The 25,409-nt window shown below is 40.6% G+C and overlaps 1 pseudogene; it reads right to left on the bottom strand.

The window, feature by feature from the left end:
- Positions 1-4,629: 4,629 nt before the first annotated feature.
- Positions 4,630-5,512, bottom strand: LOC105722031 (PRELI domain containing protein 3B-like; annotated as a pseudogene).
- Positions 5,513-25,409: the final 19,897 nt, after the last annotated feature.

The raw sequence follows: 25,409 nt of genomic DNA, 5'->3' as shown, positions 1-25,409 counted from the left end.
TAACCCAGCTGAAAGAACAAACCAGAAGTTCGCTAGCCACACCTCAGTGGACACTAGTATAAAGAGACACACAGACCTGACCGACCAGAAATCTATTACCTGGGACCAGAGAAGTCTGAGAGGTGAGTTCCAAGGATAATCAAAAGGCACCCACTTATCTTCCTCCAATCCCACAAGGTCACACAGGGACTCACCACTCCCAATAAATCCAGATTTCGCATTGGTTATTTTACAATATGTCTCAAAATAACTGTTCATTCTGCTTTGGATTCACAGGGCTTCTCAAATTGGTGGATTGATGCCTTTCATCAGTTTTGGAATACAGTCATACATCAATGAATGATGGGGATACATTCTGAGAAACATGACCTTAGAAAATATTGTCATTGTGTGAACAGCATAGAGCATACTTACACAAAGCTAGATGGCATATAACCTACTACACACCTAGGCTATATGGTATAGCCTATTGCTCCTAGGCTACAAACCTGTGCAGCATGTTACTGTACTGAATATCGTAGGCAATTGTAACACAATGCTAAGTATTTGTGTATCTAAATATAGAAAAGGCACAGTAAGAATATGGTATTATAATCTTTTTGGACAACTTTTGTATTTGTGGTCTGTTGCTAACTGAAACATTTTTATGTGGTGCATGGCTGTATTCTCAGCTACTATCTCCTCAAATGTTGCGTATTACTCATTCTCACTCTCCTGCCCTTCTGGAACTCAAATTAAAATATTTTAAGTTTTCCTTCATATAAATATTTTCATTTATTGTTAATTACTTTTTAAACATATTGTAATATTTGGGGATTTTCTTCCATTATAGCTCTAGGTGATTGTGGTTTCTGTATCTGATATGTATTGGTTTTTTTATATTAATATTGTGCCCTTCTACCTTGCTGAATTATTTTATTGTTTGTAATAGTTTTGCAATTGATTCACCTAGGTCTTCATGTTATCTGAAAATAGTAATAGCTCCATCGATAGATAAATGGATAAAGAAAATATGGTATATATATATACACACACACACACACACACACACACAATGGGTGTGATTCAGTCATAAAATATAATGAACTCGTGTCATTTGCAGCAACCATGGATGGAACTGGAGGTTATGTTAAGTGAAATAAGTCAGGCATAGAAAGACAGATGCCACATGTCCTCACTCACACATGAGAACTAAAAAATAATTGACCTCATGGAGATAGAGAATAGAATGATAGATATTGGAGGCTGGTAGGAGTGTTTGGTGGGAGGGAAGATAAAGAGAGGTTAATTAGTGGGTACAAACATACAGTTAGGTAGAACAAATAAGCCCTGATATACAACAGCAGAGTAGGGTAACCATAGTTAGCAACATTGCATAGTATTTTTGTTAGCAACATTGCAAAGCATTTTTCAAAGTAGCTAGAAAAGAGGACTTGAAATGTTGACAACATATAGAAATGATACTCAAGGTGCCAGCTACCCAAACACCCTGACTTAATCATTACACATTCTATGCATATTTTGTATCTATTTAAAAAATAATAATAGCATTACCTCTTCCTTTCCAATTTCATACTTCTGTTTTTTTCCTTTTTGCTAATTGCATTGACTAGTACCTCCTGCACAGTATGAAGTGATGATAGTGGGTATCCCTGTCATGTTTCTGATATCAAAGGAAATAATCTCAGTTTGGGGCCAAAAAAAAAAAAAAAAAAAGCTTTACCTCATTGTTTTAAGGATCTGTCTTTTCCTGTCACACTGAGTTTTGTTTCAAGTCAAGAATGGTTGTTGACTTTTGCCAAATGCTTTTCAACATTTATAGAGATGATCAATAGTTTATCTTCTAAAAACTATTAATTTGATGAATTATATTAATAGATTTTCTAGGGCCAGGCATGGTTGTTCCCATCTATAATCGCAGCACTTTGGGAGGCTGAGGTGGGCAGATTACCTGAGGTCAGGAGTTTGAATCCAGCCTGGCCAACATAGTGAAACTCCATCTCTACTAAAAATAACAAAATTAGCCAGGCGTGGTAGCTACTTGGGAGGCTGAAGCAGAAGAATCACTTGAACCCAAGAGGCAGAGATTGCAGTGAGCCGAGACCATGCCATTTCACTCCAGCCTGGGCAAAAAAAGAACAAAACTCCTTCCAAAAAAAAAATTTCTGAACTATTCTTGCCCTCCTGAACTAAAATTTTACTTGGCCATAATATTAATTTAATAATTTTATGGATTATATTCTCCAGTATTTTATTCAGGATTATTGCATTGACATTTATAAGTGGATCTGATCTTTAGTTACACTTGTTTCTTTTTTAAAAAGAAAGTTTTTATTAACAAAAGTTTTTCTTAATTCACATTTCAATTTTAATATTAAATAGTTGAAGATTTTCATTTATGAACATTTTATTCCAGTTTAGTCCTCTTAAATTCATTTGCTTGCTGCGCATTTATATTTAACAAGTAAAAGCTATGAATTACCAGCTATTTTTTCAAAAAGGTAATTAACTGCACTAGAAAATAAAAATTTGTAAAATTGTAACATTAGATCAGAGTTTTAAAAATCAAACAAAGGATAAGGATTTGTTTTAAAATCTTTTATCATTAGTGCATTACACATTTTTCAGAACAAGGAAAATTTGCAGAAATTATACAAGGTAACTTTTTATCAAATATCAATATTTAGCAAGGTTTTATTTAGCTGAAATGTGATTTCACTGGTGAAAACTATCTCCAGTTACAAAAAAAATTCAGAAAGCTTATTAAATTTAACCTGCTTTTATAAATGTCCTAAGCAGTCTTAAGCTAAATAATATTTTAAGTAAAAAAACAATAATTTTAAAATATTATCTATTAAAATAGTTTTTTATGCTGCTTCTGTGGCTTATGTACAGATATTAACTGATCTCTTTGATAGGAAACATGACTAAAGTTTATCACATTAAGCACTCTAAAATAAAGGCGAGAGCTAATCATCTTCTAGCAAAAATACTTTGTATGCGACCACTGCAAATGTCAAAGCTATTATTTAGTGGCTGATTATTGCCTGCTACAAAATATGAAACAAAGTACATTTACTGGATTGTTTTTCAGTTTGTAGCTGCCCTCTAACCTCCCAAACAAGGGGTACCCATAAATAAAAGCTGCAGTGCAATTCACTTAGTGGTTAGTTTTCAAATGATGTACAGCTCCTTCATGTAAAAAAGATGTTTTGTGGTTACAATTACTTCAAAAAGTAATTATATTCAAATGACCTAACATATCATGCCTTAGCAATCACAAGCCATGATTTCGACATATGCCAATTTTTTTTTTTTTTTTTTTTTGAGACGGAGTTTCGCTCGTTACCCAGGCTGGAGTGCAATGGCGTGATCTCGGCTCACTGCAACCTCCGCCTCCTGGGTTCAGGCAATTCTCCTGCCTCAGCCTCCTGAGTAGCTGGGATTACAGGCACGCGCCACCATGCCCAGCTAATTTTTTGTATTAGTAGAGATGGGGTTTCACCATATTGACCAGGATGGTCGCCAATTTTTAAGTTAGGTAAATGTGAAGTGCTAAAAGATACGAACAGCTGTTCTTCTGTTTAAGTTAGAGTGCTGCAAAACTCAGGTAATTACTTTATTTTTTCAATTAGCATAACCAGCCCATGGTCAAGCAGACTAAATCATAAAGTACAAATCCAAGTAAGATAATACCTTTACTAAGTTACAAAACTTTGGCAAATCAATATAGTACTCTTCAATATAATGAAACCATACTTTTGGCTTGGCGCAGTGGGTCACGCCTGTAGTCCTAGCACTTTGGGAGGCTGAGGCGAACAGATCACCTTAGGCCAGGAGTTCAAGACCAGCCTGGCCAATGTGGTGAAACCTCATCTCTACGGAAAGTATAAGGATTAGCCAGGAGTGGTGGTGCGCACTGGTAGTCCCAGCTACTCAGGAGGCCGAGGAACAAGAATCACCTGGGAGGAGGTTGCAATGAGCCGAGATCACTCCACTGCACTCCAGCTTGGAGGACAGAGCAAGACATTGCTTCAAAACTAAACAAAACACAAAACTATACTTTTGTTGGAGTCATATGTTACTTTAACGATAATTTTCACTCCCAAAATATTTAAGTGCCAAATCAAAACACTGGTTTTTAATGGTGGTTTATAGCAGAGCAAGTTACTTTACACAAAATATAGTTGAAAACTACACAATTTCTCCTTTTAAGCGTGTTCCCCTGTGCAAGCTGTTGAAGTGTACAGCAGCAGAGCAATGGGCATCCATAGGAAATGGCTCTGCTCTGTTCTGGAATTGGTCCAAAGGCAGGTGGAGTTCCAATGTATTTAAAGCTTTAAAATTCTACCTTAAGGAGATTTAATGCCCATACCAATTTCCAAGGACTTCTTGTTAATTTTTTCCATAAATACTGGAACCCTCAAAATCAGATAGTAATTTCAAACAATGTTAATTTCAGATGATCCCTTTTATTTAGAAGCCCTTCTGTTTTGATCAAAAGTCACGTAGCCAGCTTATCAAAAAAAATTCTACCTAAAATATAATTGTAATTTTAAAATGACAAATAAATATATAGTCAGCTTTGAGAGACCTGGGGTATCCAATGTTGTCTACCAACTTTCATGATCACTTCTCTGCAAATGCTGCTGCTGCCACTGGAGTCCTTGTGCTTCTTCTTGCTGAGGCTGTCAATTCTTCAATCTCAGCTTTTTTTTTTTTTTTTTTTTCGCTCTTGTCACCCAGGCTGGAGTGCAATGGTGCAATCTCTGCTCACTACAAGCTCAGCCTCCCGGGTTCAAGCCATTCTCCTGCCTCTGCCTCCCAAGTAGCCGGATTACAGGTGCCCACAACCACACCCAGCTAATTTTTTTTATTTTTTAGCAGAGATGGGGTTTCATTATGTTGGCCAGGCTGGTCTCGAACTCCTGACCTCAGGGATCCACTTGCCTTGGCCTCCCAAAGTGCTGGGATTACAGGCATGAGCCATTGTGCCCAGCCCAGTCTCAGCATTTAATTTGTATATTACCCATTCCATTGCTTCACCATCTTTACTAGCACTTGAGGATATCGTACTTGCCATCAGTCCTTCAAGGTAACTGCAGAGGCTAACTCCTTTCAAGGTGATTATGGCTTCTTAGGTCAAAATGATTATTTCTGGATCCTGAGGATGTGGTTTGTACATAAGTCTCTCATCTACTGAAACCATATTTGTAAATGAAATGTTAGTAGATTTAAGTTCCATCGCTTTCTCTACAGGATCAACAGAATGTTCTTGCACATATGTTTTGGTTCTTGCTGCACCAATAAGACATTTCACAATGGACAGCAGTCCCTACTCTGTGCTGAGAAGTCTGTGGCTGTGCAACTTTCCAGAGGGATCTACGTGTCTGTTCAACACATTAACTCCAACCACACTTGGGTTCATAGGGTTTGGGTATTTCTGCATTACAGCTGTCATAACAGTTTCCCATGAGTGGTCAAAGACATGCTCTGAAGTCCAGGTCTTCATGGTGCTGGCAGCTTGAGCAATGTCCGGTGGCACCAGGGGACAATGAGGCACAGAGGTTATACCTGCCCCCACCCTGACCCCAGCACCCCAGCCAGCCCACAGAATACAGGTGCCCTCAGGCCAAACACCAGGGATCTCCTGACATGTGGCCCAGTTATATTTGTCTCATAAAGAGAATATGGAGGTTTTGATATAGGAGTGCTGGGAACGGAACAGTGTGGGCCCTTTAAATGATAGGGAAAGGGGGAAGGGAAGTGCTGGGTAGAGAAAGGCGGGTCTCTGGCTAGGGCTCCACCCCCATGGACCTAGGTGAGGACAGGCATTTCCTGCCCAAATGTTGCAATTCCTAAGACCACCTTCGACTGCCATGCCCCCATCCTGGCCCTATAAAAACCTGAGACCCTAGCAGGCAGACACAGAAACAGGTAGGCGTCATGAGGAACACATCAGTGGAAGAAGACACACACAAGCTCTGGTTACTGAGAACCCGCTGGCAGAAGACGGAAGAGCAGCAGCAGGCCATCAACTGGCAGAATAGGTGGTTTAGCCAGAGCAGTCAGAGAAGAGTCAAGCTGCTGCATGGTCTGACTGCAGGGGAAAATCATCTCCCTTCTGGATCCTCCATCTGCTGAGAGCTACTTCTGCTCAATAAAACCTTGTATTTGTTCTCCAAGCCCATGTTTGATCTGATTCTTCGGGTTTACCAAGGCAAGAACCGAAGGATACAGAAAACCCTCCATCTTTGCAATAAGGCAGGGGCCTAATTGAGCTGAGTAACACAAGCTGCCTACGGATGGGTAAACTAAAAGAGCACACTGTAACACACACCCACTGGGCCTTCGGCTTTAGACATTCACCCCTAGACACTGCCAGGGGGTCAGAGCCCCACGGCCTGCCTGTCTGTATGCTCCCCTAGAGGTTTGAGTAGCAGGGCACTCAAGAAGTGAGCCATACCCCATCACACATCCTGCAAGAAGGACAAGGGAACCTTTCCCATATCAACGGGGAGCTCGTCCAAGATAGCAGAAGGTGAGTGTAAGCGAATGTGAAACTGTCCTGTCTGCCTCTCTTCCAAAACGCTGACACCTCTCTCTTTCCTTCGAGTAAGAGGCTCTGTTTCTCTTCACGGAGTTTTAAACCACCTAACCAGTCAGTCAAAACCCCCAGACTTTTCTTGCTCTCACATGGTTTGAAATGGCTCTTTTACCTTCCTTTATAATGTTAAGAGTTTTGCTACAGGCTGCAGCAATGTTACTAAGTAAAATGAGCATTAGGCTCAGCTGTCAAACGTGCAAATCAGACCACCTATTCCTGGAGGTGGCATGTATGCCTCAACAGCAGCATGCCCGCACAGCTCAGGGCATCTCTCCTTACCCTCTCCCCTCCCAGCTCAAGCACCTAGGTGGGTGGGAGAAAGCTGTGATGGTAGCTATGATCCTACAGCCACAAGGCGGGTGGGAGAAAGCCGTGATGGTAGCTATGATCCTACAGGGCCAACAGACAAGCACTTCTCACCGATAGAACTTTTTGTCCCTGGCCAAGGAATTCAAGCCAGTTTGGGAGAAAAGATGTAAGGATTAGAAAGGCTCACTTGCACTAAGCAAGCGGTTCCCCCAGAATCTCCCCCTTTCCCCCCTTAAACTATTTTTCTCTTTTTTCCTTTTCTAAGTGAGAGCCCCACCCCACCCCCCCAACACACACACACACACACACACACACTCTCTGTTTTTGATAGGGAAGTTAATGAAGGAATGGCCCCTGCTGGCTGTGAACTGCAAATTCGATGGCACATTTGAGACACTCTAAACAGATACAAACAGCCTCTAAAATGTCTTTTCAGTCCCAAACTCAATTCCAACCTTCAGGCAGAGGCCTTAGACAGAAAAACCAGGTCTGAGGGATCCAAAGCCAAGCAACAGGTACAACGTAAATGGGCAGGACCAATTCCTGCTGACCGAACCCTCCATCCTACAGAAGGAGACCATGCTTCGTGGCATAAACAGGCCCAGGGAACTCAAGTTTGCGAACAGCAGGGAGATATGGAGGCATAGGTGAGGGTGGTTAATTCCTATTCCTCAGGTTTTCCCTCCTCTCTGGGTACATACTGCATTGGTACCTATGGCCAGCACTTGACAAAGTCTCCGGGGCTCAGGGATAAGGGGTGGAGAATGAAGGGAGGACTCCCGCTTTCTCTCTCCATCACACCCTGAGTTTTTGCTGAAAGAAGGAAGGGAATGAGGGACACCTCTATTCCCCATCTTTCAGAATGGGCAACCAGTTCTCTTCACCACCCCCAGCTTTATACGCCTCTCGAGTGTATCCTGAACCATTGGGACTGCTTTGACCCTCGGAATCTGGAGGAGGAATGTCTCAGTCCTCTGCACAAAGGTTTGGCCAAATTATGGAGGACTGAGTTAACCCCAGAAAGCAACAATTCATGTTAATACCATCCAGCAGTTGGAACTTTTCTGTAGACGTGAGGACTGAGCCCCCATATATGCAGGCTTTCCATATCTTGCAAGGCAATCCAGACCTTTGCCAACAAGGTAAGATTGATCCAGCCCTCCTCTTTGCTATCTTAGGGAAGACTGCAAGGGGCAAGCCCAGGGAATTAAAGATATGAATCCCAGAGGCACCCCCAGCAGAGGAGCCAGCTCCCTCAAGCACTGCTCCTCCAGGTCCACCCCTACCTCCCTATCCAGCTTCAGCCTCTCAGTAGCCCCCTCCTAAAAATTCTCAATCTAAACAAGTCCCAGTCTCATGCTTGCCCCTCCAACACATGCCCAATGAATTTGGGCCCAGTAAAGTCCAGGTCCCTTCTCCTTACAGGACTCAAAGCAAATTAAAGGGGATCTTGGCAAGTTTTCAGATGACCCTGATAGATACATAGAGGCCTTCCAAAATTTCACTCAAATATTTGAACTCTCCCGGAGAGGCGTTATGTTACTTTTGAATCAGACCCTGACAGACACAGGCTGCTCTGCAATCAGCAGAGAGATTTGGGGATGAGCTTTGTATCAAATACAGCATCAGGAAGGGGGAGAACATCCAACCAAAAGAGAAATACCAGTGAATTACCCTAAATGGGATCCCAATGATGAGATGGAAGACTAGACGGAGACACTTTCAGGTGTGCTTAATATAAGGCTTAGGAAGGACTAGAACCAAGCCTCTCAATTATATTAAGTTGTCCCTGATCAACCAGGGATTTGATGAAAACCTCACTGCCTTCCTGGAAAGGCTAAGAGAGGCCTTGGTAAAGTACACCTCTCTACCTCCTGATTCAGTCGAGGGACAGTTAATCCTAAAGGATAAATTTATTACTCAGGCTTCCCCCTGATATCAGGAGGAAGTTGCCGAAATGGGCCCTGGGACCAGAAAGTACATTGGAGGACCTCCTGAAAGTGGCCATCTCGGCCTTTTATAATAGAGACAGGAAGGCCTGGGAAAGAGAGAGAAGATACAGGTATTCCCAGGCTGCACCTGTTAACTGCTACAAGATATGGCAAGAATAGTTATCTCTCTTCTAAAAGTTTAACCGCTCCCATACAAGGTTTAATTTCTTTCACCAGGGTGAAATAGCTCAGGGTACAATGTCGTCGTTAGTATATTTCACTTCTTATTGCTGTAATCTTTGGCACTTAATTCTTGTATAATACACATGTTTTTATAAAAGTTTGCTCTTATAAGGTTAAGTATGCATGGGTTAAACATGTGAGCCGAGATCGCGCCATTGCACTCCAGCTTGGGTGACAGAGTGAGACTGCGTCTCAAAACAACAACAAGAACAACAATAAAAACTTACCTTTTTTCTCTCACACTTAGAAGCCATTAAACTGCAAACGTTGTTTGGAGCCTCAGTGAAGAGAACCGGAGTGTCGGATGATGGCTCCCCTTTGCTAGGAACCCTTAGATAGACCTCTGGGAGGAGTTTGACTGCCTTTTTCCTCCAAAACAACACCCCTCGTCAGTAGGAAGCAGCTAAGACTGGTCATCAAACATATTCTAGCGACAGTTAGATGTTCCTCTTCAGAGTGGGGAAATGATACGGGAGTGCTGAGAAGGAAAGAGTGTGGCCCCTTTAAATGATACAGAATGGGGGAAGGGAAGCGCTAGGTAGAGAAAGACGGGTCCCTGGCTAGGGATCCACCCCCATGGACCTAGGTGAGGGCAGGGATTTCCTGCCTAAATGTTGCATTTCCCAAGACCACCCTGGCCTGCCACGCCCCCATCCTGGGCCTATAAAAACCTAAGCTCCTAGTAGGCAGATACGGAAGTGGTTGGATGTTGTGAGGATCGCGTCGGTGGAAGAAGACGCAAAGGGCTGGTTGTTGAGAGCCTGGCCTGTGGAAGAGCTTGCCGACAGGCACGACAGGCACGGCAGGCCGGCAGGCCATTGACCAGCGGAAAGACACAGACTTTGGCTGGAGTGGTCAGAGAAGTCACGCCGCTAAGCAGCCCGACTCCAGGGGAAAACCATCTCTCCTCTGGCTCCCCCATCGGCTGAGAGCTACTACTACTCAATAAAACGTTGCAATAGTTCTCGAAGCCCACATGTGATCCTATTCTTCTGCTACACCAAGGCAAAAACCTTGGGATACAGAAATCTCTGTCCCTGTGATAAGAAAGGGGGTCTAATTGAGCTGGTTTACCCAAGCCACCTACAGACAGCAACCTAAAAGAGCACCCGCCCACTGGGGCTTCAGCTGTAAACATTTATCCCTAGACACTGCCATAGGTTCAGAGCCCCACACCCTGCCCTAGAGGTTTGAGCAGTAGGGTACTGAAGAAGCCAGCCACACACCCCTTGCACGCCCTGCAAGGGGGACCTTTCCCATTTCAGTTTCATTTCTTTTTCAAGGTGATAGAATTGTTTAAAAGCCACCGGAGGCTGGGCACAGTGGCTCATGCCTATAATCCCAGCACTTTGGGAGGCCAAGGTAAATGGATCACTTGAGGTCAGAAGTTCAAGACCAGCCTGGCCAACATGGTGAAACACCATCTCTACTAAAAATACAAAAATTAGCCAAGTGTAGTGGCATAGGCCTGTAATCCCAGCTACTGGGAAGGCTGAGGCAGGATAATTGCTTGAACCCAGGAGGCAGAGGTTGCAATGAGCTGAGATTGTGTCACTGCACTCCAGCCTGGGCAACAGAGCAAGACTCCATCTCAAAAAAAAAAGCCATTGAATTATTTGCCCTTTAATGCCTTTGTCAAATTCATCTGTAACACAATCTGGTCTTGTTGCCTTGATGGGGGTGTAACTATTTGAAAGTTTTCCCTATTTTTTCTATAAAAATCAGACTGTTTAGATTTTCCAACTCTTCTGGAGTCATTTTTGAAAAATGTGGTAAATTTCTAGAAAGTTATTCATTTGTATCCAGGTTTTAAAATTCATTTGCATGGAGTTCAGCCACCTTAAATGGTTCTTCTAATGTGATTATTTCCCCTTTATCGTTTTGTATTTTGTGAATCTGTACTTACTGTGTTTTTTTTTAAAGTTTCCTAGGCTGTTTCTCAATGTTGAATGTTATGTGCCAAATCTTCTGGAAGCTGGAATTCCAAACCAATGTCTAGGTACAGACCCAGGTATGTTTTAAAAGTTAGTTTAGGATAAAAGTGACATTTTAAGTCAGCTGAAGAAATTTACCAAATTGCATTAAGAGAAATAATAATTAATATATATTTGGGGAAAAAATAGACTCCATACCTAATAGCACTTGCTGAAAGAAACTCCAAATAAATTTAGAAGTTATTCCTGAAATGTATGTGAGAAGAAAATATAGTAGGATATTTTTCTAACTTTGGAAAAAGGAAATCATTTCTAAACAAGGCAAAAAAAAAAAAAGGCCATAAAAATAATTGAAGATTGGATCAATTAAAATTTCAATACAGTAAAAGACATCATATGTAAAATTAAGTTACATTACAGGGAGAAAATTTTGCAAGATACTTAACCAATAGTTAATAATCTAGCATACATTGAATTCTTACAGATTAATAAGGAAATGCCGAATAGCCTATTTAAAACATGGACAAAGAATGGAAAGAAAATTTTACAGAAAAAAGTATAAACAGAGAATAAATAAAAGGATATCCAATTTAATGTCATCTGAAAAGTACAAATTAGAACAGTGTACCAATTTTGCCTATCAGAATGATATCAATTAAAATAATTGAAAATATTAAATGTTTGAGCAGAAATGGATAGGAAATATAAAATATAGAAGGGGTGAATCTGAAAGATCACTTTAGAAAAATGTATATACCCTGTCATTCAGCAATTACTCCATTCTAAAGAAATAAGGTAGCTTCACAAAGATGAATATACAAGAACATTCATTATTGGTTATATAGGGAAATGGTCAAACAATACATATTATATGCATAATACGAAATACTGGTTGTAATTATAAGAAGGAACTAGAGCTGCCTGCAGTGATGTGTGAAGCTCTAAAGACCTATTGTTAAATGAAAAAACAGTTTGAATAATAATCTATATATTATTATCACATGTGTAAAACAAATAGCAAAACTGTGTGTGTGCAGTGCATAGTGTATATGCATAAATGCATTTTTTTAAAAAGACCAAAGACCGAAACATGCTGTCTTAGTCTGTTTAGGCTGAAATACCTTAGGCTAGGTAATTTAAAAGAAAATAGAAATTTGTTGCTCATAATTCTAGGCTGGGAAGTCCAAGATCGAAGAACCAAAGTGTTAGGGATTTCTCGGGTGTTAATTTCTCTGACTGGAAACCTCTGTGGCCATGGTGCCTTTGCCCAAGTTCTTGTCCTGCATCCAGACAAGTGAAGGATGAAGAAGAGTTTTATTTAGTGATAGAACAGCTCAGAGGAGTGGGTAGCTCCTCTCTGTAGGCAGGTCATCCAGTCGAGTGTTCAGCTCTCAGCAGAGAGGAGGCCCTGGAGAGGATGGCTCCTCTCTGCTGGCAGGTCATCTCTGCAGCTCTCAGTGGAGAGGGTACTCCTCTCTGCAGCTGATCAGCCTATCTCTCTGCACTCTTCGTCCTCAGCGATCCTCTGCTCAACTCTGGCTGAGACCAGGGCTTTTACAGACCTCAGAGGGAAAGAAGTGTGTGCCCATTAGTCCATGGGCGGAGATGGGTAGGCAGAAGCGGAACCCTGAGTCCCCACTCTGGTGGGAGAAACTAGCAGTCTAGCCCCCAGCCTTCAGGCCCTCCATGGCCTTAGGGTGGGGCCTTACTGGGGACCCCTGCTCCCTTCTGCCCAGGACTCTGTCTGCTTCCTGCTGCCATTCATGGCCCCAGGGCTTGGCTCCCAGATCAGAGAGGGTGCTGGGAGCCAAGAGAGGCCAGACAGTGGGAGCAGACACTCCTGAGCCTGTAGGGACGGGGGTGAAGGGGGCCTTCCTGGGGGGCCCAAGGATGCCGAAGGGTGCAGGCTACAGAGATGCCCAGGTCCTGCGCCTGGGAGAGCAGCGACAGCTGCACTGGCAGCTCCCGCCTTGCCAACTTGGAAGGGGCAGGGCTCCAGCTTGTTCCGGCTCCTGCCTGCTTCCTGGAGCCGGAGGCCCAGGTCTGCAGCCACAGGCGCCGCAGCTGCAGCTACACCTGCGAGGGCAGATCCTGCCTGTTCCCAGCTTCCCCAAGAGCACAGGGAGGCTTGGATCCACAGTTGCAGTCTGGGCTACTCTAGCCCCGAGTGGGGCTCCTGCCTGCTCCGTAGAGCAGAAGGCCTGGGTCTGCGGCTGTGGTTTGGGGAGCTGGAGCAGCACGGGGAGGTCCCATCCCAACTCAGAAAGGGCGGGGCTCCCACTTGCTCCATGGAGAATGCAGCAGCCACTGCCATCAAAAGGATTCAGTGTCTGTGAGGGCCTGTTCCTCATGAGTAGCACCTTCTTGCTGTGTCTTCACAGAAGAGGCAGACAGGTTCCCTCAAGTCTTTTATAAGGGCACTAATCCCATCTCTTAAAGGGCCCTACCTTCTAATACCATTACCTTGGTGATTAGATTTCTTTCTTTCTTTCTTTCTTTTTTGAGACAGAGTCTTGCTCTGTCGCCAGACTGGAGTGCAGTGGCGCAATCTCGGCTCACTGCAACCTCCGCCTCCCGGGTTCAAGCGATTCTTCCGCCTCAGCCTCCCAAGTAGCTGGGACTACAGGCATGTGCCACCACGCCCAGCTAATTTTTGTATTTTTAGTAGAGACGGGGTTTTACCATGTTGGCCAGGATGATCTCCATCTCTTGACCTCGTGATCCGCCCGCCTTGGCCTCCCACAGTGCTGGGATTACAGGCGTGAGCCACCGCGCCCGGCCGGTTAAGTTTCAACATATAAATTTTGGGGTATACAAACATTTAGACCATAGCAGATGTTTGGCAAAACGTTGACATTCTCCCCTCTAGATAGATACGGCAGTGTGGGAAGAATGAAGATATTCACATTTCTGTCTATATATTTCTTGTATTTGATATTATTTGAATAATTTATAACAAGAATGGATTTAAATATTACTAATACCATTTTTTTTAAAGGCAGTAAATATAAACCAAAAATATAACTGATGGTATGAATCTGCCATCAGGGTTGTTGACCCTCTGGCTCCAGCTCCTCTTCCATACTACTTAACAAAAGACAACTAGAGAGCATATAAATATATATACAAGGCAGGTTTGGTGAGAACCAGTACATATGACCCATTGTCATTCAACCAGGAGACACTTCCATGTTTCAGTCAAACACATTGTAGTACAAAACTGGTCCTTCAGTAAGGAACAAATATAGTTAAATCCTCCCTGTCTATCTCACGTACACATGCACACAAAGACACATATTCATTTATTCCCCAGGTGTTTGTTGACTATGGATCTAATTATAATGCTGTTGTAAGTGTGAGTGGTAACACTTTCTCATCACCCTGTATAGGTAAAAATGTGCATTTTATCAAACTTGCTGGGTCACCATGCCAGCTATTAATACAGCATGGGTCTGCTGCTATTGGTGATGATGGATGATTTTAGGAAATTTAAGATGAGCTGTTCTTCCTCACCCCACACCTGCCTCAGGCTCCAACTGCTTATGCAGAGCTGAAGGAAGCTAGTGTTAGGGTGAGAGAGAGCTTAGGAATGATCTATACAAAGGTGTGTTTCATGTAGCCATCCTGCTTCAGCTATAGATAAGAACTAGTCTAGATCAGTGTTTATGAATTCATTTGTTTGGGAGGTAATGGGTTGTCACAAGAAGGAAATGGAACATAGGGTCAACAGATTTTACAGGGGTGTCTGTAGCTTCTATAGATAGGGCAGTGGAAGTGACACCAGAAAGAGGCAAAAATTGAGAGCAGTGAGAAAAGCCGAATCTGAGAAAACAGCAGCAGAGGCTGGGTCAGTTGCCTCGAGTTAAAAGAAAAGAGACTAGTTTAAGAAAATGTGGGTGTATGATCCAGAGAAAAGATGATAAAGCATGTTAGGGTTGGGGTGGGAGCCAAACAAAGACTTTTGCAGGCCTTAAGCACTGAAGAAGATTATGAGGTGCTCCAGCATTCTTCCCATACGAAATTCCTAATAAAAAAAAAAACTAATACTAATGCAAAGCTAAGTAAAATATAGAAAATAGCAAAGTTTTAACAAATATTTTGAAAAACATTTTGCCTTACTTTTTCTGGTACATCCAGCATTTTCTTAGGCTGCCTACTGGGTCGTCTGTAATATTAGCTTCAACTGTGAGGCTGGAGCTGGGTATTAGCCCGAGAAGACTCTTGTCCTCAGGAACAAGAACACCGATAGTCCACCTAGCTGGCTTGAGGCCTAAAGAAAGAAACTTATCTTAAAGGACGGTAAAGTTACAATGGACCACTTAAGGTAGGGGTGGGATAAGTATTGGTTAATTTTGGAGAACAAACACGAAGGAGCCGAGAGAACAGTTGGTGAGAAATATTTATTCATTAGTGGAAATCTGAGGTGGCCACAACCAAAGGTAATCTCAAATCTGCCATGAAAGGTGCTTGGATCGCCTTCCCCTAACTATGAAAGAAGTTAAATAAGTCATCTGGAATGAGGGATGCCATCTGGTTCCAAAAATCTGTGCTTTATTGCCTACCTTTAATTGCTTTCTTCTGCAGGTCTTCAGGAGGCTCCAAGACCAGCAAGCATATAAGCAAATTGGAATGTAGACACTAGAAGCAATTTTCCCTTGTTAGTAAGCTCAGCAGCATCCTCATACCATGTGACTTTCCAACAGTTGCTGCCCTATCCTCAGAGCCTCTGCCCGGCATGCACTGATGCACCCAGAATGGTATCCCTTGATGCAATGCATATACAACTGCACTGTCTTACCACCTCCTCATGCGTACACATTTCTCATTTTGCAGGCTTAGAATTTCAAAATTGTTTCTACGGTACTGAACTCTCAGTTTTCTAAACCCCAACATGTTTCTTTCTTGATCACACATCATCTTTTCAGATGACAGCATCCTGGCTTGAATCTAGGCCCAAAACCGTTGAAGTCAAATTAAAACACACTTTTATGATGATAAATTTATGGAAGTGAATAATTCAACTTACTGTTTGCTTGTATTTGTAACTTCAAAAAATTATTTTTGAGGCTTTGAAATTCATAATCCTCATATAAGTTCTACTTGTTTAATGGGACCAATCTGATGAATTTTAGCTCTGAAGCAAGCCACATCTTTGCACTGGGACAGTCCTATTCCCTAAACACAAATGGATTATTCCATTCTCAAGTGGGTGCTGTTTCTGAAAATGCACCTCATCTTTGTGGGATGGTCATGTATTTCTTGAATTTCAGAGATAAAAGCCATCCTACCATCACTTTCATTCAACTATATTGGATGTTTAAAAAGAACATTTAATTACAGAAAAAGACTTAATAATCCTGTATCTTCGAGGTCAAAATTTCAAGGTAGTCCTTATCAAAGAAATATACTTTTGCAGTAATCTGCCTTTGGCACTCTAACTAGAGGTAAGATAAACTAAATTCTGGCAAGTAAGGTGGAAAAATGAAAGTATTTCCATTTACCAGTTATGCATTTTTAGAAGAGGTCTGTTGTTTTTCTGTGGTATTAGACATGCAAATGAAGCAAGCCTCTCTCTGCCTCTACCTTGGTTTGGTTTATATGTACCAGATTATCTCAGAGGAGTTATAATGGACCCATGTGATGTGAAATGAACCATATCTAATAGGCCTAAGATAACGCATGGTGAAATGGGCCTGACCAGAAGTCTGGATTAGAAAACTAAGATGACATACTATTAGGAAAAACTTGAAGTTCAGAATGATTGATGGATCATTCTATGGGAAGACAAATAGCGAACTTCCTAACACACTGTAATTTATTTAGGGGGTGTAGGTAATTGCATTATTTATACTCTTCCATTGGTAACACATCATCATCCATGGTCTGTGGAACTCTTCTTCCTTTATCTTTTATTTCATTTATTCAACACATATTTATGAAATATTAATATATGCCACATGCCAAGTATTGTTCTAGGAAGCAGGGATACAACATTGAACAAAACAAAGATCTTTGCTCTTATGGAGTTTACATTCCAGCAGGGTCATACAGGCCATAAATAATATAATGAATAAGTAAATTAAAAAGCATGTTAGAAAATGATGTGTGCTATGGAAAATCTGATAAATTCCTTCCAAATAAGATGCAAACAAATGCAGATTTTAAAAATCAGAATGTTGGAGAACAGGAATCATACCTTTCAACTGGAACCACAGAATTGGCTACATTAAAAAAGTTACTTCATTCTGAAGCCCCAGGGCAAACGTACATAAAAGAGAACACATGAGGACAAAGAGAGAAACTTGGAAAGACATGCTCTGTTTCAGCAATTCTTAGAGTTCCAATATATTTTAACGGTACACTTAAATAAGCCCTTGGATAATTTTAGAGGGACATTGCTTAATCATTGACTACAGTTACTGTCTTTTATGCCATAATGTAATTTTTTCTCTTCAAATTGAAATCAGGCAATTTTAACCAGATCTTAAGTTTAAATTTTAGACCACTCCAAGCACAAAAAGGCCCATTTCAACTGTTGTTAGATGCAACATTGACAGAAATACAGATAGAAAAGCCCTTTTGCTCACACCCCGTAGTCTATTTAATCAAGTGCACTCCGTGACCCTGCAAACCCAGTAACCAGCATTCATGCCACAGTCCTATCTTTTCTGTTTTCCCCAATAGCTGCAAAGCCCTTGAAAGCAGGAACTGTTTTATTTTTTTAATTCTTGGACTCTAGCTCAGTGCCTAGCATATAATAATTAATTTAGAAATATTTGAAGAATGAATAAATGCTCTGTAATTATATGAGTGAGAGAATTGAAGGGGTTGATAAGGAGTTGGAATTTCTTATTTAAATAGAAATATAATTTATATGGCCTCCACATTTCAGATCTATACATCTCTGGTTCTTAATGGTAATTTTTTTTGCTCTCTGGAGTCTATGCCTGCCTTCTGTCTTCGGCTCAGCTGCAGATAGCGATGTAGAACTTTGCTCCTTAGTTCAGCTAAAACTGGGTTCTTGTCACATGACCAGGAAGAATTAAGAACATGGACACACTGAAGGGTGAGGAGAATGAAATGTATTGGGTGAAAAAGGAAAAGAAGAAAAAAACTTGCAGCAAAGCAAGAGTGGGTCCTGCTAACAAGGCCTCCCACCTCACAAATTGATTCCAGGCCACACGCGGGAACTGAAGAGGCCGGGCTTCTAACCCCTGCACAGGGCATGGACTTCCCGTGGCTCCACCCCATTCTCCCAGTGTGCAGGCCGGTCAGAGATTCTTCGGGGACCTTTCTTCTTTATCTGCCTCCTGCGTCTATTAACAGGAAAGATCTGCATCCTCAACATTTAACCCTACCTAGTTACTGAGGTGGCATAAACTAAACCTGGTCTTCTAGGGAGGAGGCCTGCTTGCCAAGCAGAGCCCAACTCATTAAATGCTACCTTCTTTTACCCATGCATCTTTGAGGATCATCCAAATTATTTTTCTAGGTCTTCTTGGCTTCTGCTGCTTCCAAAGCACAGAGCCAAGGGAATGCCAAACACAGCACTGGAAGTAAAGTCAGAATCTGAATGCAACCAATGTGTCTAGCCACAAGGCTGCACAGCGAGACAGAAGCCAAACATGGAAACCAGAGTTACCCAGGCAGACAAGCTTACTTAATATAGTGTGTAGGAGGCAGACCCTGGAGAAATTCCAAGGTTCTGGAGCATTTTCCCAGAGACATCTTCACATGGTTATCTAAGGTTTGGGGATAACAATATATCAAAACAGCTCATAGAGATTTTGTGAGGTTCCAATGAGTTAATGTCTGGCATCACTTATGAATGAAGAGAAAACTACTAATGGGAAGTGATGATCTTCCAGGAATCTTTATCTTTGTATTTCCCCCTCTCTTTCAAGCTCATCTTCTCCCCTCACCTGCTTGTCAAGATCCTCTTTTACCCTTTTACCCTTCCAAACCAGACTTAAATATAATCTTCTCTTTGAAGCTTTGCTTGATTCTCCCCGGCAGACGGATGTTTCCTCCTCTGAGTTCACAAAGTACTTTGTACATAATCTTATAGCCAAAGAAACCATCTTTTCCAAACCAGAAATTGGTGCATATATTTTGACAAGTATGAGGGACAGTATTTTAAATGGATACTGTTTAGGAAAATCAGGTTCATGAGCTTACCGTATTTATTGCATTCTATCATGGCATATAGTGTCTTGGTTTCACGTGTTTCTGCCTGACTTAGTTTCACATTTCTGAAGTAAAGGAATTATATTCATTTACCTTTCTAGCTGTTCTCATATTAGCAACATGCTTGACAGATGATAGCTTCTTGGCTTATTGGTCAATAAATATTTATGGAACACATAATCTGTTTTTCACAGTATTCCATGTCTTAGTTTGTGTTTAATAGAATATCTAGTCTACAAAATAAAACTTATTTTTAATGAAAAATAATAACTTAAAATCTATTTTATCACATGGGTGTTTTAAACCATTTTGTTTTCAAACTCCATTCACCAAGTGTGAATTATTTTATTTTTTCTTTAAGAAGAATCAAAGCATGCAAACAATTGCACCCTTATATCTACCTCTGCCTTTAAAAAAAAGAGTGTCAACCTCTGCTAATCAGCAAAGTTACCTTTCAGGAGGCAGAGCTAGGATGGGAAAAGAAACTAAGATAAATTGGCCAAATTATATTAGAGGGGAACCAAGGTCAGAGCTCTAGAAATGGATCTCAGTGTGAGCTGCAAATACAAGAGGCGAGAGAGGAAAACAAACAGCAGGGGTTGACAGCAGGATTAGGGTAAGGAACAGGATCTGGTCGAATGAAAGAACCTAGCTGAGGGAGATGATTCAGAAATTAATGCCACCCCGCTCCAATACTGTGCTGAATGTCCCCGCTTCTCAGGTGCTTAATGTGTGGTGAGGGAAAGGGAGTGTGTGACATAAAGCAGCTCATCATCTTTAGGGTGTTCTTCTCCTTCATAGAGCCTAAAGGATGCACCAAGCTGTGCCTCAGTAATTATTGCTCTGCCATCTCCATCATTAGAGGCCATTGTGGTTACTATCCTTTTGGCATTTCTTTAATGATATCAGGAATCAAATCCTGGAATACCATTGCATTAGTCTGAATACTAGCTCAGCAGCTGAAACAAAAGACTGGGAAAAAAAGTAGTTAAAATAAGAGAGAGGCTTCCTTCTGTCTCAGGAACAGTCTGAGAGTGAGCAGCCCAGTCTGGACATGGAGGTCCCATGGTGGCAGGGACCCAGGCTATTTTGATCTCTGTTGCTCTTCCTCCTCAACATACAGCTTCTATCTCATGGTCAAAGGTGGCTGCTCTAGTTCCCCACACTGAATTCACATTCCACCTGCGGGAACATGAGAAGGAAAAGAGAGTGCCGTTCTTTCTTTCTTCTTTCTTTCTTTCAAAGGAGAATTTGTATTATTTTAACTATTTTTATTTACAGAAAACTCAACAGTGTACATTTTACCCAATTTGGTAGCAAGTTCTTTAGCCTTTGCCTTTCAAGCTTGGCAGTGCAAGCCACAGACTTGGGACCCAGGATGTTGCCTCCCCAGTGATGGTGGATCTCCTCGTATCAGTCATAATTGGTCAGTCATAAATGGCTTCCACCAGTTTAGCCAAAGCTCTTTTGTTTCTGAGTTAACCTGTGTGAAGGCAACAGTGGTGCAGGTCTTCCTGTGGACTAGATGTCTCAGTCTTGCCTTCCTCTTGATAATGCAGTAAGAGACCCCCATTTTGTGACACAGGACAGGCAGAAAGACAACCAGCTTGATGAGATCCACGTCCTCTGCAGTCACCACTACCTGAGCATGCTTCTTTCATTTTAAGGGCAAAACCTAGAGGTTGCACACATGACTTCTACTGACATCCCATCTAGTCACATGCTCTGCCCACTTTCAGAAAGACTGAAAAATGTGGTCTTAAGCAGAATGACCACAGAAAGTGAAAACAGATAACAGACTTATTTCTGTCACAGAGACATTCAGGCTCTCTGCTGTGTGTAATATGGCCCTTTTCTATTCAGAGCTAAAGGCGCTTTGGAGAGTGAAGAAAGAAACCAGAACAGTGCAGAGGTCTTGCCTAAGGAGGGCTGAGGATTTCCTGAAGTATATACCATAGACCAGGAATAAAGAGAGGTCAACGAATTTGGAGAAAGGCCAGATTAAACAAAATAAGAAAGATTGGTTCACCGCACAGATTCTTAAGCTCTAAACTGCTTTTAAACTTTACAAACATCCAATAGGGATAGTAACTGACCTTAGTGTCATCTTTTCTAGAGTCTATATTTTGCTGAAGACCATCTCATGAGAGTGATCCATCTCCACAGAACATAAATAGATAGGTACTACTCTAACTATTTATTAGTCCTTTGTTCCGCCTTCACTTTTTCTGGGGTCCAGTCCTTATTTCTGCTTTACCAATATTTGCATAAAGAACTGTGTACCTGGTCCCTGTGTACCTGTTCTGCTTCACAGACTCAGAAGCTCTGCTTCATTTTTTGACCAACTCACCCTCACCGTTCTCATCACCATCCAACTCCCTCCTCCATCACCTCCTCAGAATATTTAAAATTTCCTGGACCAAGAATGGTTTTTTTATGCCCCTGTGTGAATTTGGTCAGTGGCTGTTGGCCCTCTCTCTCAGGTCATTGCTCCTGTTCCCTTTTGCCCACTCTCCTTAAGGTAGAACACAGAAATACAGATGTGGGCTTCTAATGCAAATATATGTATATATTTAGGCCAATTCTGTACCTGAAAAAAATGAGTAAGCAATTGGAGCTACCAAGCTTCATGTTTTGAGAAAACAAAACAATTGTTTGATTAATGGAAGTTCCTACTTTTTCTGTTACTGCAGCATCAAATCAACAAACAGTCATCATTTATTAAAACATAATAATAGGATTTGAAAGGACTAAAAAATTTATAAAATAAGGTTTCTAGAATTCAGGAAGTTGTGGTCTAAATAAGGAGAAAGAGAATGAAAAGATCTCATACTGACTCTTGAGATCCCACAACAAAGAAACCAGCTCACCTGATCATCCTCTAACAAAGCCCACCAAAAGACAAGCCCTACCCCTGCCATTGTGCTTTCAATCAAGATTTTAGTACCTTACTTGTAAATACCAGTGGTCACAAGCCATTCAGGACAATTTCTAACATCAAAGAAAGAACCCAAGATAAACAAATAGGTAGAACAAATATATAGAAATTCTGAGGAACACAGGAGGAAATGTCAAAAACCATTTAAAAGGTTAGAGTATATTGCTTTCCTAAAACAAGAATACAATGTTACGAAAAGAAACAATCAGAACACTCTCAAGAGTTCTTGAAAAGTAAATCGTGAGGCTAATTTTTCTGAAACTCAATAGAAGAGTTGTATGATATAAATCAAGTAAGTTTTCCATAAAGTAGATCGGAAAAGAGAAAAACCTAAAAAATAGGAGAAAAAATAAACCTAAAACCAGAAGTCAGAGGGAGGGAATAGAGAAAAATGAAAGAGAGGAAATTATCTAAGAAATAGTTCAAGAAAAATTTCCCCAAACAGGCCCTAGCAAATGCCCATCAAAATGAAGAAAGAAAGAAAGAAAGAAGAAAGAAAGAAAGAAAGAAAGAAAGAAAGAAAGAAAGAAAGAAAGACAGACAGACATACAAAGACACGTTGTCACAAAAATTCCCACCACTAGGTTAAAATCTTCCAAAAAATTTAAATAGATATGTCACTTCTAAATTAGCAAGAATCAGAATGTCAGCAAGTTTCACAATGGAAACACTGGTAGTTAAAAGATGGTAGAGTATATATGACCAATTTCTTTTCTTTATTTTGAGACAGGCTTTCTATATGTTACCCAAGCTGGCCTTGAACTCCTGGGCTTAAGTGATCCTCCTGCCTCAGCCTCCTGTGTCGCTGAGACTATAGGTGTGTACCACCATGCCAGGCTTGATCAATTGATTTTTAACAAGGATGTCAAGACCATTCAATGAAAAAATGATGTATTTTCAATAAATTGTGCTGAGAAAAATAGGTGTTCACATACAAAGTAATGAACTTGAATCCTTACTTTGTAATATATGCAAAATGAACACAAAATAGATCAAAGACCTAAGTGTAAGAGTTAAAGGTATAAAACTCTTACAAGAAAACAGGGAATAATTTCTGACATTGGATTTGGCAAAATTTCATGAATATGACACCAAAAACACTGGCAACAAAATAAAAAAATAGATAGAATAGTCAAATTAAAGATTTTTGTGCATCAAACGTCACTATCAATAGAGTGAGAAGCCACAGAACAGGAGAAAATGTTTGCAGATCATATATCTGAAATGGGGTTGATATCTAGAAATATATAAAGAACTCCTACAACAAAACAATAACAAAAACAAATTTAAAAATGGGCAATGGACTTGAATAGACATTTTTCCAAAGAAGATATACACATGACCAATAAGTACATGAAAGAATGGTCAGAATCACTTTTCTCCAGGAAAATGCAAATCAAAACCACAATGAGATACCACTTTGGATTTATTAGGATGGCTACTATAAAAAAAAAAAAAGAAAATAACAAATGTCAATGAGGATGTGGAAAAATTAGAACCTTAGTACATTGAGGGTAGAAATGTAAAATGGCACAGCTGCTGTGGAAGTTCTTCAAAAAGTTAAACATCAAATTACTATATGATTCAGCAATTCCACTTCTAGGTATATCCCCAAAGTAATTAAAAGCAAGGACTCAAACAGATGTTTTTGTTCTAGTATTCATAGCAGCATTATTCACAATAGCCAAAACAGGGAATCAACTCAAGTGCCCACTGATGAATGAATGAATAAATGAAATGTGGTATATACATACAATAAAATATTGTTCTGTCTTAGGAATGAAATTCTAATATATGCTACAACATGTATGATCCTTGAAAACATTACGTTAGGTGAAATAAGTCAGACACCAAAAGATAAGTATTGTATGATTCTATTTATGTGAGGTACCTAGAATAGGTAAATGCATAGGGACATAGTAGAATGATGGTTACCACAGGACAAAGGGAGAGAGGAAGTGGTGAGTTATTATATAACAAGGATAGAGTTTCTGTTTGGGATGACGAAAATGTTCTGGAAATGGATAGTAGTGATGGTTGCACAGCAATGTGAATGTACTTAGTGACAGTGATTTATACACTTAAAATTGTTAAAATGGTGGATTTCATGTTATGTATATTTTAACAGAATAAATAAAATTTTTAATTAGAAAAATGCCTTCATATTTCTAAAAACAAATGACTGTCAAAATAACATTTTATCATTCAAATCAAACTAACATTCAAAGATTAATGTAAAGACATCTCTAGTCATGCCAATATTTGAAAAATGGATGTCCCACCAACTCTTTCCTGGGAAGCTTCTGAAAGGTGTGTTGGCACAGATGAGCTCTGTTCCTTCTTTCCTATATAGAAGGAAACAAAGACAAGTAGTTTGATCAGACATGTGATATGAAAAGCAGCCGGGATGCAGACAGCCAAAATAAACATAAAATAGATTCTAGAGGTAGCATAGATAATTCATGAAACACAAAAGAACTAGCAACAAAAACCTTTCTATTTAATATATTCAGAGAGATTTGAAATGATATTATATAATATTTATGAAAAATAAGAAGACTATATAATTTTTTCAACAAAGAACTGCAAATAAAATCAAGAAGATCTCTTTAGGACAATGGAAAGACCATCTAAAAGATCTGGTCAGATGAATATGAATCTTAGGAAGAAACCAATAGAGAAAATAAAAGGAAGAAAATCTTTAAAGAAGCAATAAATTTAAAATTTTAAAGGTAAAGAAAGATATAATTTTTTTTTTTTGAGATGAAGTGTCACTCTTGTCACTCAGGCTGGAGTGCAATGGTGTGATCTCCACTCACTGCAACCTCCACCTCCCAGGTTCAAACGATTCTCCTGCCTAAGCATCACAAGTAGCTGAAATTACAGGCACCCATCACCACACCTGGCTAATTTTTATATTTTTAGTAGAGACAGGGTTTCACTATATTGGCCAGGCTGGTCTTGAACTCCTGACCTCAGGTGATCCACCTGCTTTGGCCTCCTAAAGTGCTATGATTACAGGTGTGAGCCACCACACCTGGCCAAAAGATACAGTTTTCTAGAGGGAAAGGGCAAACTGAGTGTCAATATAATTAATGAAAACAATACAAATCCTCATGCTTCAACCCTTTTATATGAAGTTTCAAGGCACCAAAGACAAAAGAGAGCTATTAAAGCTTTTAGAGAAAATGAAATAAGTCACCTGGAAAAGAATAAGAATTCGTCTGCCATCAAGTTTCTCCAGCAACATTGGATATTCA

The sequence above is a fragment of the Aotus nancymaae genome, unplaced genomic scaffold, assembly GCF_030222135.1.
Source record: "Aotus nancymaae isolate 86718 unplaced genomic scaffold, 86718_ANA_hifiasm-v0.15.2.pri h1tg000032l_0, whole genome shotgun sequence".
Taxonomy (NCBI): domain Eukaryota; kingdom Metazoa; phylum Chordata; class Mammalia; order Primates; family Aotidae; genus Aotus; species Aotus nancymaae.
The sequence above is the reverse complement of the archived record's forward strand: the minus strand, read 5'-3'. Positions and strand labels throughout refer to the sequence as shown.